We start from the raw sequence: 15,819 nt of genomic DNA on the forward strand, positions 1-15,819 counted from the left end.
TATTCTCCTTGAGCCATACATAATAGGAAATTGCTAGAGCTTTATTGAAGAGCAATTGTGATCAAACCAGTGCTTTAGGAAAATCACTTTAACAGAGACCTAAAGCACAGTAACTAATTAGGAAGTTATTGGTAATTGGAAAAGAAACTTGTAGTATCTCTCTTTTCTTCTCTGCTTCCTCTTCTTCATTTCTATACCTTATCCTCCCTTCATTTTCTTCCCCTACCTTCCCTCACAAATATTTATATTCTTTCTGCCCCCCACCTCTTAGCAGTTAGCAGTTACACAATAAATGTTTATTGGTTGGACTTTGGAATTAGAGATGATCAAGTGTTTCAGTGCACTAAAGTAAATGTCAACCCTTCTCCCCTCTCCCATTCAGTAAACTCCAGGGACTTCTTGTTATCTTTAGGACCAATCCTCTATCTGGCCTTCAAAGCTTTTTGTAACCCAGCTCTTTCCTATCTTTCAAGTATTTTTACACTTTACTCCCCTCCATTAACTCTGGGATCCAGTGACATTGACTTTCTTGGCATTCCTCTCACAAGATATGTCATCTTCTGACTCTGAGCATTTTTACTGATTGTCCACCATACTGATACTCTTTCCTCCTCTCTGACATTCCAGGCTTTCTTTCAGTCTCAGCTAAAGTCCTATCTTTTGCAAAGTAAAGCCTCCTTTACTTTAGTACTGTCCCCCTGAAATTCTTCTGATTTATCAAATTATCTCACTTGTGCATGGTTTCTCTCTGTTAGACTGTGGGCTCTGTGAGAGCAGGGACCAACCTTTTGTGTTTCTTCATGTCTTTGGTGCTTCCCACAATGCCTGGCACATAGCAGATACTTAATGAATATTGCTTGGCTGAATGATTGGATTTAAAATCGGAAAGATCTGTGTTCAGATCCCACCCAGGAAACTTAATGGCTCTAGGCTTCTTGGCAATTCAACTCCCTGTATGTAAAGCTCTAAATCTGTAATTCTCTGAAACTATGAGTAATCCAGGTGAAATTTCATTCTGTTTTTTTTTTCCTTTTTTCACATACTATATATATATTGGACATTCCCTGACTCCTGTTTCTGCACCTTAGCATAGACTGTCTCTCATGCATGGAATGTACTCACTGCTTCCTCACTTCCACTTCTCATAATCCCTGGTTCCTTTCAGAGATCAGCTAAAGTGTCACCTCCTACAGAAGGCCTTTTCTATTCTCTGGTTATCCTTCTCTGCCTACTATTAGCACCTATTTCTTTAAATGAATTGTGTATATACTTATATACCTATATAACTATGACACACACATATATACATATATGTGCATGTATGTATATATGTATATTTATATATTTACATATATATTATATTGTTATATATTATATGTGTGCATGTATGTGTGAATATAAAAATTCCCTGAGGAGCACCCTGAGGCTGTTTCATTTATCTTTGTTTCCCTAATATCTAATACACTGCATAGCACACAGTAAGTACTGACATACTGGTAGAGAAGTTACAAAGACCTGAAACTCTGGGAGTAACCCTGGGAGGAGAGAGATGGGGATGGGAGCAGATAGAATATATATTGTAGAGATAAAGCCATTAAATGTTAACTATTGATTGGACATGGATGGTGAGGAGAGTAAAGATATAAGGATGACACCCCTCTCCCCACGTTAACTCAGTGACTAGAAGGAGATGATGCTTTTTCTTAAGAAAAAAAAAAGTTAGGAAGAAGAATAAATTTGTGGACAAAAACAATGAGTTCTCTATCAAATAGACAGATGTTTCCTAACAAGTGTTATTCTGATTTTTGTTTTACTCTCAATGGAATGAAATTTAGGAAAATGCTTAAGTGAAAATCATCCCTTTTAAATCTGGAACTTAAGTTCTATCTTTTAGATCAAAATTCATATCCAAGGTCCTTATCAAGTTGGTTTCTTTCCTCTCCCTTTTCTCCTTTCCTCTCCCCTCCATCTCTCCCTTCCTCTCTCTTTCTTTTTCTTTCTTTCTTCCTCCCTTTCTTTCTTTTTCATAAGAAACATTGTTTTTTGAGGTTAGTACTATGTGTTATACTTTGCCAAAATCTTACAAGGAATACTATATTATGATTTGTATGTAATACATATATTACTTTAAAGAGAATCATTTATATGTTAGTGTAATAAAAATAAGCATATATAAAATATATATATATATAATATATATATAAAATAAACCCTATGTTAAAATGACAAACAAATCATTAGATATGCCTACCTTCATTACTATTTTAAAACTTGAGTCTTTGCTTAAGGCCACTATTCAGATACTTCAGATCTTGCAGCCTAAGGCCATTATTTTGCCATTAAATTTCATGATTATATTAACTTGAATTAAGAAACTAAATCCTTCTGGGGTTAATTAATCCAACCCCAAGGTGTCCAGAGAAGACTAATTTAAACCATTCTTTTAATTAATAATCTCCAATGAAGGAAATTATATTGCTTTAGAATCTAACAGTTCCTAATAATGATGCTGTAATAGGTTCTGGGTTATGAAAATTTTTAATCCTTGAGTTACACACCCATAAATACCCAGTAATTGTGAAATTATTAAGAATGAAAGCCTATATAGGTTGTCTAATAATTACTATGGAATTTCCCATATCTCTCACTTAGCATCTTTTGTATCAGTACTCACACAGGTTCAGAAATATAGAACCTCACTCAGAAACCCATCAATTCCTGGTTTTTTTTTTTTTTTTTTAATACAGGCTAGAATTTATTTAAGTATCTAACCTTTTCTTAACTGTCATGTCTAGTTTTTATTTTCTGTTCTGGAGAAAAACCATGTATATTTAAAACAGCAACAGTATTACTAATTTTTAAAATTAGTGATCAAAGAAAAAAGAGCATGTCTTTGTTGAATCCCCTTTCACTAAATGAAAAGCTGTTACTTTCTATTGGTTTTCATTCTAGAAGGTTTTAAGAATAGAATGCCTTTAAATGCTTGACTATTGCTGATTATTCTGTTGTTACTATGTAGTCCTTGATTTAGCACCTCTTTCATATTCAATTAAAAAAAAAGTTTTAAATATATGGTCTCTACCCACAAGCAGTGACCAAAAGAGAGATCTTCTATAAGCCAATAAAGAGTAGCTCTTCCCCTTCTCTCCCTACTCTTTTTGGAAGCAAAAACCTAGAAGCAAAATAGATGTTCTTCAATTAGAAAAGACTAAACAGGGCGTGGCCCAGTGTAAACCCAATTCTTTTCTCAAATTTTATGCTTCTTAATTTCTCATGGCATTTAATACTGACTAACTCCTCCTTCTCTCTGAATTTTCATGACATTCTTCTCTCCAACATCTCTTTCCTTTCAGGCCTTTCCTGTCTTCTTTCCTATACTACCAACCATGGCAGGTTACCTAAAAATGACTATATTCTCAAGGTTCTATCCTGAATCCTCTTTTCTTTAAATACACTCTTTTCTTGACACCTCATTTTCTAAGGGTTCACTTAGTTATCTCTAGATGGTTGACTCCCAGATCTATTCTTAGTGTCTGTGCTATATTCCAGTCCCATATCAATAACTAACTGTTGTCTGTTGGACATTTGATATGAATGTTCCATAACCATTTCTAGCTTAAAATTGTCCAAAAATAAAACACATTACCTTTCTCTTCCCCTGCTCAATTTAACCTTCTTCCAAACTTTTTTATGTCCTCTATTTTTGTAGTCACCCAGATTCATAATCTTGGGGTCATCCTCAATTCTTTTTCCACCCTAGTTCAGATCTTCATATTTCTCACCTGCATGCTTATAATCACTTTTTAATTGTTCTCTGCCTAGTTCTTCCCCTCACTGATCCCAATTTCTACATAGCTGCCAGTGATTTCTCTAAAGCACTACAAATAAATTAGCTTCAATGATTTCCTATTTTCTTTAGACTCCTTAAGGACAGAAACTTTTTATTTTTATATTTCCAGTTCCTGTCACTTAGTAGCCACTTACTAAATGCTAGTTGATGATATTGATAGTAGTAGTTAGTAATTATTTTTCTGTAAGAAATGTCTAATAAAAAGAATACAAAGAAGCATGGGAAGACATATATGAACTGATGCAGTTAAATAGGCAGAACTAAGAAAAACAGATAAATAATTATTGCAACAATATAAATGGAAAGAACAGTAGCATAAAACAGTTGAAACTGCATGCTGCAACACAGTACATCAAGCATAGGAGGGAGTAGGCAGAAACGAACTTTGTAAATACTTAACAGAACTTTCTATTTGATATTGGAAATAATAGGGAATCACTGGAATCTATTAAGAGAGAGTATGAGTGTGTGTGTGTGTGTGTGTGTGTGTGTGTGTCTGTGTGTGTGTGTGTATGACTGGGGAGAGGGTGGGCAGAGATGACAATCCCACCTGTGCATTAGGAAAATCACTTTGGTAGCTGAGTAAATGGACAGCTAAGAGATTTGAAGGCAGGAAGGTCAATTAGAAAGAAAATTCAGAAAACCCAGGTGAAAGGGGAAGGCCTGAACTAGGAGAGGAAGTGATTGTATGAACAAAAAGGAGAATGGTGTGAGAGATATAGAAAAAAGGATTTGGCCGTTAACTGGATATATGGGATTAGAAAGAAGGAAGAGTCAAGGATAACACTGAACACAATTATTGGGAGAAATGGTGAAAAAAAGTTAATTGGGGGAAAATATAATGAATTCAGTTTTGGACATGTTAAGTTTGAAATGTCTATAGGACATCCAATTTAGAGTTGAATATAGAATTGGCACGTTAGGATATTTCAGGGAGCATCCATACGAACATTCAAGTGTCTAAATATAGGGGTAGGAAGTAGAAATAAGAAGACAGTGAACTAGGATTCTTAACCTTTGTTTTTTTAATGTCATGAATCCTTTTGGCAATTTACTAAATGAAGCCTTTAGACTCTTTAGAATAATAATTTTTTCAATGCACAAAAAGAAAACACATGATATTATAAAAGAAAACAATTATAGTGAAAAAAAATCACACATTTTAAGTTAAAAAATCTCTGCTTCCTAGAGAATCAACTAAAAAACTACAAAAACAATTGACAACTTTAGCAGAGTTACAGGATACAAAATAAATCCATATAAATCATCAGCATTTTTATATATTAATCAACAAAGTCCAGGAGCAACAGATACAAAAAGAAATTCCATTCAAAATAACTGTCGATAGTATAAAATATTTGAGAATTTTATCTGCCAAGGGAAAGTCAAGAACTATATGAACACAACTGTAAAACACATTCCACGGAAATAAAGTCAGACCTAATCAGTTGGAAAAATATCAAGTGCTCATGGGTAGGCCTAGTGAATATAATAAAAATGACAATACTAAATTATTGTAAATTAATCTACTTATTTAGTGCCATACCAATCAAACTCCCAAGAAATTATTTTACAGATCTAGAAAAAATAGTAACAAAGTTCATTTGGAAGAACAAAAGGTCAAGAATTTCAAGGGAATTAATGAAAAAAAATCTCTGCTGCAGGATATACATGATCTGGCTCTAGTCTTCCTTTCCAAACTTATATTGTTTCCCTTACTTTTGTCTCCAGTCAGACTGGCCTACCTATCTCCCCCCAAAATTTGTTCCCTCCTCACCTTTGCATTTGAATCCTTACTTTTAAGTCTCAGCTCCCATGCTTCCATTTCTGGGAAGAGTTTTCTAAGTTCCTGCATTTGTTAATGTTTTTTGCCTCCTCAAATTACCTTAACTTTGCTTGTTATCATATCAGATGGCTCACTCCTAAGTAGACTGAGTTTTTTTTTTTTTTCTAGACAGGGACTGTTTAATCTTTGTCTTTGCACATGTTGGCACTTAACTTAATCAAATCTTCCTTCTCGATTTGTCTGCCAAAGTTCTTTCATTTATTAAACAGTAGTAGTAAGGAAGAAAAAAAGTCACTTGACAGAACAGAATGCTCTGTTAAATAGGTATGATGCCAGCCTCTTGCTGAGCTCATAACACCTGCTTTTTTTTTGCTAAAATGATACATTTGGCCTTTGAATGTGAGAGGCTTGTGTCTATGACATTAGTCCCTGTGATTGGGAACTATATCAAAAAAGACTGGCAACTGAAGTAGGAAGCACATGCCATTCTATAAGCCCCAAGAAACAAGAGGAGACAGATTCTTTCCTCTTTGGAAGCTACCTCTTTGTTGGGACACATCATTGTCATCTATCTCTTGGATTCCATAAGCCTGCCTAGCTGAGCCTAAAACTGAACCTCAGGCCACCAACTTGCTCTCCTTTTCTATGTGTCCTTCTATGATCCCAGATTAACAATAGCAGTTCTTGGAAGTCAGTGTTTTGTAGCCCATGGGGTAACATTGTTGAATCTGAGAAAAGCCAGAAATTTCTGCGGCAGTACTGGTTGCCCGGCTGGAGGTACTTCCTGAAATGGTATTACTTCTCTGAAGAAAGTACTACTATCAGGAGATGCTAAAAATTAAGAAATTAAGAAGGATTGCTTAGCCAGGAGTTCAAAACATGTGACTATAGGCAGTAAAGGTGAAAATGATCTGTTGAGGATTCCAACAAAATTGTCATTATCTCCCTGTAGAGTGCCATAGGCAGTAGGTTGTTGTCTTATAGGTATTTGCAACTGTGTACTTACAAGTTTTATATGTATTGATCATTTTTGTATGGATGTGATTAAGAAATAAGTAGTTGTCCTATCCCTGATAATTTGGTTTATATATTGAGTAACTTTTTATAGAAAAGATCTTATTAATCCTTTTTAGGAGATATCTTAGGAATGAATCATCTCAATGCTTTACTGAAGAGATTTTCTCCAGAACTGGAGAATGAGGCATGATAGAATTTGAATTTTAAAGCCTGATACTTTCTTTTTTAAGGGTCAGGCTTTTCCAGAATTGAACCTGGTCTAGCTGAACCCAGAGCTAGAGTTTCCTGAATTATGATTGACATAAACATGTGTTTCTGAGCACATATTATATATTTATATGTGATTACTCAAAGGAAATAATCAGCAGATCTTCTTTAAGCAAGAAAAAACATTGAACTTTTTTTGTGTTCCTATAATACATTTACAATTTATTTTTGTCTCAATGTTACTGAATGAGGTATATAAAATTACATACTATATGGATTGATTGCCACCTTATTTGTTTCTTACATAAGCTTACTTACAGAACTCATTTGATTTAAAACCTTTTCCCCCTTTCAAATCAATACAATGTCAGAATCCTAGTTAAAGAATATTAACTAACAGCATCAATGAAGGTAACTTAGTATAACTGTAAAATTTTGCACAGTGCCTGTTAATCAATGTGTTTGTTAAATTGAGGTCCATTGCATTTTGAATCTGAGAATTTGGGTTCAAATTCCAGCCCTCATATTTACTGTGATCTCTCTGAGTTCTGGGGCACTTAGGTGATACAGGGATAAAATTGCCGGGCCTAAAAGACTAGACTCATCTTCCTGAGTTCAAATTTGATCTCAGACTTTTGAGAGTTGTGTGATCCTGGGAAAGTCACTTAACCCTGTTGGTCTCCTTTCCTCATCTGTAAAATGAGCTAGAGAAGGAAATGGCAAGCCTCTCCAGGATCTCTTGCCAACAAAATTCCAACTGGGATCATGAACAGTGGGACACAACTGGATAATAACTCTTAAGTTCCAGTTTCATCTCTTGTCAAGCTGATCTGAGATCCCTAGCAGCTATACAAACTATGAACCTTTTCTATCGTTGATAAAATAAAAGGAACCATTCTCTCCAATTTTTTTCTAAGCTAAAATTTTGGGTGTTCCTTCTTTGCTTTATTCATTAAAACAGAGAGAGGAGAGTTGGTGTCAAGAATGAATGTCAAACAAAATAACATTCTTTAAGACAAATGGTTTTTAAAGGTTAATTTTAAAGGCTTTTTTTTTAGAATATTGGTCAAAGGTTTCTGAAAACTTTTACCCTTATAAATAAAAACAGGTTAATCATGTAATGCTTTGGTTTGACTAAATAGAAATCCTCTTTAACCAAAGAAGTAGTTCCTTAATAATAAAGGCAGGTTTATTATTGTACAAATGTCCCTGAAATGGAGTTTAAATGCTGTTTGCTTTCATAGAGACTCCTAACAGTGAATGTTGCTGTGTGGCTTATCTAAAAATCTTTCCAAAAATCAGATCTCAAGTGTAATTTTAAACACTTTACTGAATAGTTAAATGGTTAAAGGTGTTGCTGGGATGGAAGATTAGGTTAAAAGACCTGTTGTTTAGGAGGGGAGGGGAGCAGGAAACCCTGTCAGAGTTAGAGGAGAATGGAATGTTTTAAAGAGCGGGGTTTGTAATTTCCAGGATAAGGGCGGCTGCTGCAGTCTGGTGGAGCTGTGGGAAGTACTGACTCCACCAGCTAACCCACTCACAGGATATCAAGGGGAAGTATGACCAAGTAGGTAGAGGTCACCAAAATGCTGCGTGGTATGGCTACAGCCTTCTCAGGGGCCACTGTGGTTATATATCCTGAGTTTCCATGGCCTAATGCAGTGGGTTTGTAAAGAAGGGTGGATTTGCAGGATGGGTGTGTGGAGTGCGTAGGCCTCAGTTCTTAAATGACAGTGGGTGGAGATTATGGCACTTCATCTGCTTTTCCTCTGACACCTTTTAAAGATACAGCCCACGTTCAGGGGTTTGTGCCAAATTGCTGCTAAAAGGATCTTGCAGCACATCCTAAACTCTATAGTTTTTCTCCATGTACAAGGAGAATTTCTGTGTATGGATAGAATTTATGGTTTTTTTAGAAATATGAAATTGGCTTTTCAACTGTTTTAACAAATATTATTTTTAACTAGTGTTTAATATGATTTTTAGTTGGAAGTGAAATTTGTATAAATATTTTGTTAGGACTTGGCATTTCACATCAGAACAATAATTTATCCTAACCTTTCTCTCAATGTAATACTTTCTCAAGATGTAGGGATTTAGTTTTATGGAGCCATTTTCTCTGCTAAGGCAAATTGAATTTTAATTTTAAGAAATTTAATGTGTTTTTAATCACTGGGCTACATTGTATGTGAAAAGATGTTTAAACCTCATTTAATCTATAATGTTTTGCCATGTGTTTTTTTCCTCTTCAATGTTGTTAAATACTGTTACAATTTCAAAAAATTTGGTTTCTCATGGTTAAGGATGAGAGTCTCTCAGAAAATATTTTGCTGAAGGATCACTCCAGAAGTATTTGAAAAGTTCTTATAGAAGTTTGTTTCCTTCCTCCCTCCCTCCCTCCCTTTTGGCCCTTCTCCCTCCCCTCCTCTCAATATAGCTTCCATATTTAGAAAACTATAGAATGTTAACCCTTTCCTTTCTCATTATAAGCATAAATGAAGAGTGAAAGGATTTTTTCTTCAGTTCATAAGTAAGTGATGTTAGCTTTTCATACTAGAAGCATGGGACAGTGCAATAAAGATAAAAAGTGATTTGCAAATGATCCAAGTTTTGTGAGGCTTTCATTCTTTCCTTTTTTTTTTTTTTTTTTTTTTTTTTTTGCCTTCTGAAATTTTTATATCCTCTGTACAATGAAAATGGATCATAAGAATATCCCAATGTATAAAGCATTTCTCTTATTCTCTTCATTATCTTAGTCCTAGTACTCATAAAAGCTAAGAATAGTATTTTCATTTGCAATAATGATAAATGACAATGTTAAATTCAGTTAAGTTTGATAACTCTACTTATAAAGTTCACAGTTACATGATAGGGAGGAAAATAGGCTAGATTACCTTTGGGAACAGCGCCATTACTAATTGTAAATTCAACAAAAAGGTAAAGAACCATCTTTCAAAATACCAATATTCACCATAGAAAGAAATCTCTCTATATTATAACAAGACCTGAAATACAAATGTCTCTGAAGAATTAAAAATTAATATTTCACAGAGGGCAATAGAAAGATGCAGATGAGTATGAGAAGGTTATAGCATAAAACCAGCAAGGAACTTTGAAGACCAGTAGTAAAAAATATCATGTAAGGATTTCATGATAAGAAGGAAAGATGAGTTGGTTTAAGAAGAAATCAAGGATGACCTCTAGAAGTTTGTTTGGATCTGCTCTGGTAAACTTATAAGAAAACAGATAGGAATGGCCTGGCATGGATGGATTCCCTCATTGGAAAGAACTTCTGAATTATAGTGGTATAATCAACCTGGAAGGATGTTCGAGTCAAATTGTTAAAGTCTGTAAATGTCAAGCAGAGGAATTGGTATTTTATCTTCCAAGCAATATGGAAGCACTAAAAGCTTCTTGGGCATGAGAGTGAAATGGCCAGACTAGTACTATAGAGATATCAATTTGGCAGATCTGTGTGGAGGATGAATTGTGGAGAATGGAGAGCAGTGACATGGCTGTTGCAGTTGTATAGTGTGAATAGAAAGAAGGGGAGGATATGAGAAATGTGGAGAGAAAATCAAGATTTTGTTGCTGATAAGCTATGAGGAAGGGGAACATGGTGCGTTAGAGTGAAGAGTGGAGAATAATTCCTAGATATTGTGTTTTCATATGTGTGTGTGTGTGTGTGTGTGTGTGTGTATAGATAGATAGATAGATAGATAGATATAGATATATACATGTGTATGTGTAAGAAGAAGAATGTAATGGTACCTTCATCAGAGGTAGAAAAATTAGGAGAGAAGGATTGGATTTGGGGGGAAATCATTTTTTATTTGGAGATATCTAAAGCTGAAGATGAAGAGCTAGAGCTCAAGAAAGAAATGAGACCCAGATTTGTTGATTTGAAATGGGGTAGGGGAAGAGAGAAAAAGAAATAATACATATCTTGGATCATTCTTAGGGAAAGGACATGGATTATGTTCTGATTCTTATCCTACTTGTTGGATCAAGTCTGAGAAGACTGTTTCAATAGGTGGGAAGAGAAACATGACAGAGACTTGTCACAAAAAGGGGAAGAATTAATTAATTCCAATATATGCTATTTCTAAAAAGTAGAGAGAGCACTGAAAAAGTGGAAGGAGGAAGATAAAAGTACTTCATTTCCAAAAAGACTAGGAATCCTTGGTCTAAAGAATAGACATCTGAGTTAATAATGTGGGATACTGTACAAGTTTCTTCCAAAATAATTACTCTTCATATTTAAACCTTTTCATTTCTCACTGGCTATACAATTTGGCCTGGACTTCACCAGAATAGAACCTGAGTGGAACATAGAATGCATTATGGGTTAATAATAGCTTATAAACTTCATTTTCCATTTATAAAATGTGGTCTGAGTTTCAGAAATAAAACACACTGTTTTAGTGTAACTAAGAACTCACCTGTAGAAGTGATCTTTCTTAACTAAAAGAATATATAATCTAGTTAGAGAACTATTGTTTAGTCAATTAATCAGTGTATAATTATTAAACACCTTCTGTGTGTTCAGAGTACAAATAAGAAAAAAGACAGCTCCTGTCCTCAAGAAGCTTATAATCTAAAGAAAGACAACACACAAAAGAATGTGAAAAGAGGGATGAAGGAGTCTAATTCAAGAACTGTAGACAATGAGAAATAAAGATTTGTAAGCCCTCTTTAGATGAAGACTTTGGAAGAAGTTCCTTACCCTACTCTCTTGCTTCTCCCTTAGATCAGGAGGTGAAGAGTAATGAAGAAGTGTTAGTATCAAAGCTGATTTATTCTCACAAAATGATGGGTTTCCAGAGAATTTAATAAAGGAAGGAAAGAATATTCACAAAAGAAGTCAGGGGAGATAGGGTTAGTAGTATCAAATACTACTGAGAAGTTGCTCCATTAATCATTAGGCATTTGAGGACTGGGGAAAGGCCATGGAATTTATTTTTTTTAAGTAATCATTGGTAACTTTGGAGGGAGCAATTGAGTTGTAAGCATTGAAGACAGATTATACAGCTAAAGGTAATAAAATGAAGGAAAGAATGTAGAAATATTTTCTTGGAATTTGTCAGTGAAAGAGGGAGAGGTACATGATGATAGCTTGAAGCACCTGTAGGATCAAAAGAGGGTTTTTTTAAGAATGGGAAAACCTAAGTGCATTTGAAAGCTTCTGGGGATAGATAAGGAATGGTTGAACATTAAAGATAAGGAGTAGAGATTAGAAGGGACATGGTACTGGAGAAGGGGAGGGAATGCAATCAAGGGCACAAAGAGAGGAGTGTCACAGCAAGGTCTTTCTCCAGTGATGTTGAATGATGTACACCTTTCTTCTGTGATGTTTGGTGACTTCATAGAAGTAGAAATAAAGGGGAGCTCTGGACATCTGGCCTCAGTTTTGCTGATTCAGTGTCATCTGCTTAAAGAGAAGGGTGGCAGGATGGCTTACATGACTTGACTCCAGAATAAATGTTATGGGGAGTGTGATGGAGGGAGTCAGTAATTCAAAGGAATTGTAACCCAAGTCATGAGGCACCAGTTTCTCTTTTGGATTCTGCCCCTGACATACCCTAGGTTCATACTGGGAGATTTGAAAGTAACAACACTATCAAAAGAGATCAGTCTCTTTGTGGGGACTGACTTCAGAAGACATGGGAGCCTTGGATATAGAGGAGGATGGTACCTTCAGATTTGATCTAACTTTGTACCATGTGTAGCAGTTAATCAGCTTAAGGCTGTTGGCTAAATGTGATAGGTTCCTTTTGATTTCAATATATATAAGCCACTATACAGCTCCATTTTATTTCCTATATGCACACTATTATTACTTCTCTTCCCTCCCTCATCCTCTTTTCCTGCAGAGAGAGAGAGAAAGGGGAGCCTCTGTGCTACCATGAATATTTTTGAACATGTAGGTTCTTTTCCTTTCTTTTATCTCTTTAGTAATATTACCAGGTCAAATGGTATGTAACTTTTTACACATAATTCTAAATTGCTTTTCAAAATGGCTAGACCAATTCATACTTTCTACTAACAGTGTGTCAATATACCTGTTTTGCTGTAGTTCCTCCAAAATGCCATTTTCCTTTTTGGTCAGTTTTTTCCAGTCTAGTAGATATAAGGAAGAACTTCAGAACTGCTTTAATTTGCATTATTCCAATTATAAGTAATTTGGAGGATTTTTTTAATATAGTAATTGAAATCTTTGATTTAATAATCTTAAAACTACTTGTTCATAACACTTGATCATTTATAAATTGGAGAATGGCCCTTGGTTTTTATTTGAATCAGTTTCTTATAAATATTAGTAATGAGATTTTATTAGAAAAATCTGCTACAGAGAACTCCACTCTCCCACTCCCAGCTCCCTTCCTTTCTAATTTTAATTGCACTGGTTTTGTTTATGCAAAAATAATTTTATATTATCAATATTGTCCATTTTACGTTCTGTGATTCTCTCTATCCCTTGGTTGTTCATGAATTTTTCCCTTAGCTATAAATATTAAAAGTAATTTTTCTTGTTCCTCTAATTTGTTTATGATGTTACCCTTTGTATCTAAGTTATTTTATATATACATATATACACATACACACACACACCTACATATATGTGTGTATATAGGTATACACACGAGAGTTATAAAAATAGGCATGCAGCTAGGCTTGCACAGCATAGGGTGGTGCTGGTTCTGCAATTAGGAAGATGTGAGTTCAAATACAGTTTTATACACTTATTAGCTATGTGACACTGGGCAAATTACTTAACTCTTTTTGCTTCAATTTCTTCATCTGTAAAATGAGCTGGAGAAGGATTTGACCAACCACTCCAGTATCTAGGCCAAGAAAAGCCCAAATAAGTTCACAAAGTCATTCATTACTAATCAACTAAACAAATTGTGTGTATGTATATATGTATATATACATACACACAATTTGTTTAGTTGATTAGTTGATCTATTTTTAAATAGATAGATAGATATAGATAATAGTATTTGTATGACCAAGACCTAGCACCATTGTAGGAATATAGTAGACATTTAATAAATGATGGTTAATTGATTAGGGAACTTTGACCTATTTCCCATTTTATGGAGATAGTAGCCGGACTTCAAATCATCACCCAGTAGATTCTTGAAAAAGATTGGTTATGAAGAGTGAAGTTCTGAATATTACATAGAGAGACTTCTAGGGGTGAGTAAGAAAGAAAGAAGTTGAATTGACACTGATACATACATAAATGTTTTGTTGTTACTTAAATCTTTGATTTCAGCTATATAAAGAACTCCTAGAAACTTCTTATACAGGTACAGATTGCCAATTTGCCTGTAAATTATGTTCTATTGTATGGAGGCATATTGCTAGTGTCAGGGCAAGCCTTGAATTCTGATTCTAACTGCCCTCTCTATCTACTGAAGCACAGATAATATGTATAATTTATAGCATCTGATATAATGTTAATTTTTAGAAATCTAATTCTGTACTTGTCAGTGGGTTCCTTTCCTAGACTTCCATTCTCTTCCCTGTAATTGTCATAATTATCTCCACCACAATCACTTTTTTTTTTTTTTAACTACAGGAAGGATTTATGAGGAGGATCTGTTGGTTTGTTTTCTTTCACCTATTATCTCAGTAAAGTCCTTCTCCTTCCTGCCACTTTCTCCATAAGGTTATGCTGCTCAACAATGGATTTTAATGGAAACAATCCAGACTGTTAGATTTGTCACTTCCACATGAACTACTTTTGTGACTTTCACTAAACTGCTTCACTTCCCTGGCTTCAGTTTCCTTTTCTGTAAAAATGGAATTGAACTAGATGGTCCTAGATTTAGGAATTCTTTTCTACATTCAACTCCTCTAATAACCTCCCCATCATCCTTCCCAGTTTTTTTTTTTTTTTTTTTTTTGATTTGTAAGCTGCTTTTAATGAATGTCTATGTGACATATTGAGTTTCAATAGTTATTTTATTTAAGTACTGTCCTTAACAGGTTTTATTGGTTAATTGCAGTGGCATATTTAAATTTTAGTGTCCCAGGTAAAAATATATAAAAGTTTCTTCTTTTTCCTCCCTTGAAATCATGAAAACATGATTATTTTTGTTAGATATATAAGATATTCAAGAACTCACGGATTCACTGATGAATGCAGGAAATATTTTATTTTACATTCTTGCAAAAATGGCTATACCCTAGTCCCATAGAATGGTAACACACCTACAAAGGCCAGATCAAGTGTTTTTATGCGGTTTTAGCTAGTTCTACTTCCTCCTTCAGGATCCTGATTGGTCAGGATCCTGTCTAGGTTACCATTCTCCCTTATAAGGTATGTAATATACCCAATTTTAAGCAAAATGTGACCAGAGCAGTTCTTCTTTTGTTTTCTCTTTCCCAATCCTTCTCTGTCCAAGAGGCAAACTCACCCTCCCTTATCACTTATTCATCTGGCCCCAAGGAGCTTACATTCTTACATTTTTTGGGGGAGAAGATAACCCTAGAAGGGGAAGGACAAAATCCAGAGGGCTGCTATTCAAATCTAAAGCTTCCATCCTGATTATTCTTTGATGTCCTTGTGGATTTCAATATTCAAATTTAAGTTTCATTTCTCCAATTTGATTTTTATAACTGTGGAAACCAAATAGCCATCACAGATATAATTTCTTACGTAGATAATTATTCTGAAATAATTTGACAACCTGATAATCTTTGCTTACTCTTTCTCTCCTCTGTGCAGAAACCTTAAGTGCTCTATCAACTGAACCATCTAACAAGATAAACTTTTTTTGGGGAAGAGAAGAAAGGCAATAAAAACAGGAAAGTTTCCTGTAGAAAGGGGTATTTGACCATCATTTTGAAGACAAAGCATCATGAGAGGTAGAAGAAAAGAGGGAGCACATTCCGGATATAGGGCATAGGGAAAAGACATGAAGGAAGGCTGGGTCTCAATTGTACA

Source organism: Sarcophilus harrisii, chromosome 3, assembly GCF_902635505.1.
Source record: "Sarcophilus harrisii chromosome 3, mSarHar1.11, whole genome shotgun sequence".
NCBI classification, from domain to species: Eukaryota; Metazoa; Chordata; class Mammalia; order Dasyuromorphia; family Dasyuridae; genus Sarcophilus; species Sarcophilus harrisii.